Raw genomic sequence first — 3,935 nt, 5'->3', positions numbered from 1 at the left:
CAGTTGGAAGGCCCTGGAGAGAGGGGCGAATAGTGAGGCCCTGCGAACACAGGGGCCTGAGATGAGGCCCTGTGAGAGAGGGGTGTGAAGTGAGCCCCAGTGAGCAAGGGGTGCGATTGCTCACTGCTAATTTGGGGGCCATGTTAGGTCCAGGTAAGCCTTTGGGCGCCTGAGGCCCCAGGTGGGCTGGAGGCCGATTGGGTGGGGCGGCTGAAGAAGAGCCACAAGTAAGCAACAGGGCAAGTCAGGAGCCCCTGATTTAGAGCAGTTAGGCAAGTTACCTAGCGAGAGACCAGAGGCAGAGCTGGACCAGTGTTCTGCAAACCGCCCAGCACTTGCCCAGATGAGGGCAGTGGGAGGTGCTCAAAAGGCTGTGCGTTTGCTGGCTGGTGAGTGCAGAGAAACAAGCCCGAGGACCCTCTGGGTGAGGGCAAAGTGAGTGTGGCTCCGGGAAAAAGGAGAAGTGTATGAGAGAGACTGCATGAGAGGTGGTGGAGTGAGAGAGGCCTCAGTAAGAGGGAGGCAGTATGACTGTGGTCCGTACAGGACAGAACATGAGAAACCTAACACTGACCTGAGCTGGACCCAGCCTCAGGCTGCAGCAGAGCACAGTTGTTAGGAACATCTGCCAGGCCTGGGATGCAGTACAGGAGTGGTTAGAATGGCATACATAGGCCTAGGAGAACAGGGCATTCAAAGGGCAGCCTCCCGGCTAACTAAGACCCTAATCATTTAACAATAAGGCATAGCAGGAGAGAGAGGCGGGCAGTGTGCCCAAAGGCAGGTGGGAGACTACTACTGTGGCTGGTCGGGGAGTTCCCACTTTGCCACGAGTTAGTCTAATAAAAATATCTAATAAAAGGACATTTAGTTGGGCTTATAAAAGATATCACATTTACCCAAAGAACCTTGTTTTCCTATGTCCTTAGATCAATACAGCTCCAGCCAGCAGCCCTGCCAGAAAGACGTGGGTTTGTTTCCCACCATTTGAATGGGATGCTCCAGGGAGTGTGGATTTGAGGATACAGGCCTGAGCAGATCTAGGATTTTGGCAAGGGAGGTGCAGGTGGTGAGATGCCTCATCCCATATAAAACACCACATGCTTTTCTCCAGGTAAAAATAAACTAGAGGGCTTACAAATGCACCAGGGCTCAAGGACTATGTTATTCAGTTTAAGATGGAAGCCAAAAACAAATGCAGTTCATTGGAATGAGTTTAAAAATAATCTGCAGTGCTGGGAAATAGGAGCTTCGTTAGCAGGGGCAAGGCACAGACAGCAAAATTAAAGAACAAAGGATAGCTTGATTGGGGGACATCAAGACAGGCTATCAGCGATTCAAGGATGATCTCTACCATGGCTCTATGGGCACTTCTACACGTGTTCTGGGGATGGGGGGGTGACACTTCAATTAGAGCAGCTCCCACAGCCACTCTAATTAAAGTACCACCACGTCTCCTGTATCAGTGTCTTCACACTTGAATATGGTGGCGGGGGTGCTTGATCTTAAGCTTGTTCGATGAGCTTTAGTTCAAGCCATTTTTAAGCGCAGGGATGCTGATACATGAGATGCAGGAGGTTCCTGGAGTGCAATTGCCGTGCTTCAGCAGACTCGCTTAATCAAGTCTGCTCTGATACTGGAATTCCAGTGTGTCAGAGCAGCCTCCGTGCTCATGTATACACTCCCGTTGATGGGTCTTGAGATGATATAACAGTCCAATCCTTCAGCCATATCAAGACCATTAAAAAGAAGAGGGAGTCATTAACACCTGTGGAACGAAGAATGTAGAAGGGATCAGGTAGATCACAATAAGCCATGAAATCAATTGATTCCTTCAGCACCTGCCTAACTAGAAAGGCTGCTACTGCTGCTGGGCAGTTGGTTTTAAACTTTGTGTGGAGAAGTAATCAAAGAGGGGTTCCACTGCTCTGATTCACCCCTGGGTACAGGTTTGCCTCCTCTCAGAAAAGTCATGAAGCAGGCAATGGAAATGTAGATACATCAGTAGAATGACTACAAAACAACACTTGCCTTCTCCCCCCTCCCCTTCCCACTCGATACATATGGCTCTCTGTGCTCAGCCAAAAAAAAGCATAGAAAGAAATGAAAGCACTTGTGGTGAAAAAGTAAGGCACAAAGCATTTCTACAAGCCTGTTCAGAGATTCTATAGTTTTTTCAGTAGCAACTACTAAACATATCCCAAATCTATTTGTGGTGGTGATCCATGTTTTTACCCAAAGTACTCACACTGCCTAACAGCACTATCTGTGCTGTCTCTTCTCTTTAAGAGTATTTGCCCAGGACATTATCTTAGATTTTCTCTAATCAGGCCAGAATGTAAACCTGAAACAGATGGCACTGATAAGAGGCCTCCTGCAATCAATGGAAAAAGAAAAACTGTTCCCATGCACTTTACCCTCACTGTTTTAAAATGTACTGTCCCATTTGAAAGATGTAGCAATGGTCAAGGGAAATGTTTTGCACTCTTTCCTTGGAGCTTATACTGAGAAGTTGGTTCTGGGCATCTGGTTTTCTCCCATCACCTTTTCAACATTTACACGTATGCCCTGTAATAAGCTCAGACTTGATGGACTTTAAATGCCAACAATGTATAACTGAAATTCAGCTTCCTTCATCCTCTGCTACAGCACATCACATAATCAGACATCTTTCCTGTTGTCTGCTTGAGGTTGGTACATGAATGTTTAGCTTTGGCCAACACGTCTCACATAAACAAAATAGAGGTTAAACTTACCAGTCTGACCCAGTCCCAATTCATTTCAAGATTGAATTCAAAGTCTGACTCCTAATCTATAATAGCCTAATCCCAGTTCACTAAGTGTATTTCAAAGATTATCCATCTGTGACCCTCCTAGACAACTATTATATGTTCCATGTATTAGCCAAGCTCAACTTTTTGGTACATAGGATATACTCTGGAGCATCCCTCTGTCCCAGGGGGCAGAAATGGGTACAAGAGACCCCTCCCACGGCAGAATTCGGCATGGGGAAAGCCCATCCCTGCAGGAAAAGCCCTGAAGTCAGGGCAAACTTACCCATTTCAGGCCCGGAGGAGACAGGCGAGCTGCGATGGCACAGAGCACCCGTGCAGTTCATGAGCTGTGTTTATTTCCGGTTATTTCCAATGTCATCCCAGGACGCTGCCTGGCCAGAATAAAAGCCAGCATCAAGAAGACTGACGGGGAAGTGCTGCAGGGAGTGGGCAGCGAGGGTGTTTCCCGCGCCAGACACAGGTGGTCCCAGTAACTGACAAGGGATCCGGAGATGGACCCGTTGGAGGGGTCTGCTGCGAGGGAAAGGAGCAAGGATGGCGCCGGGGGACTGCAGGAGCCACCAATGCCAGGCCAGTGAGTGGGAATGGGCCAAGGCCCTGCCCCTTGTCCTTTCTGTTAATTTCTTCCTTTTTTTCTCTTTTGCGTATGGGGATTGCTTGGGGGGACCCTGAGACGAGGGTCAGAGCCACAGGCAACACTCCAGGGTTAGGAACAGCTGGGATACCACGGCAGGCAGCTGGGTCATAATGAAAGACCCAGTGGAAGAGCTGGGACAGCCTAACATCCTGAGGTGATATAGGCTTGGAGGGGTCATCTGTAGCCCAGCCAACAGAGACAATGAAAAGAGTTGATACCAGATGGCAAGCCATCTCAACATCAAGGGCCATCCTAGGGCTGGCTCATGGATGGGGTGTAAGGGAGGTGAAGCCCGACGGATACCCACCAGAAAGTGCAGTCGATCCAAGGGGGACCACAGGCAGGGAGCCTACCACTGAAAGTAAGACCAAAATTGTGGCAAGAGAGTTTCTGGGTTTCCCTCAGGGAGATTGTGGGCCCTCTCTGAGACCACTGGAGCCAACACAGTGGCCAAGGTGGCATGAGAGAGCCTCCTCAAGGCCAGGTGGGTACACCCACCAGTG

This window comes from Gavialis gangeticus, unplaced genomic scaffold, assembly GCF_001723915.1.
Source record: "Gavialis gangeticus isolate Ggan-Ray unplaced genomic scaffold, GavGan_comp1, whole genome shotgun sequence".
NCBI classification, from domain to species: Eukaryota; Metazoa; Chordata; order Crocodylia; family Gavialidae; genus Gavialis; species Gavialis gangeticus.
The sequence above is the reverse complement of the archived record's forward strand: the minus strand, read 5'-3'. Positions refer to the sequence as shown.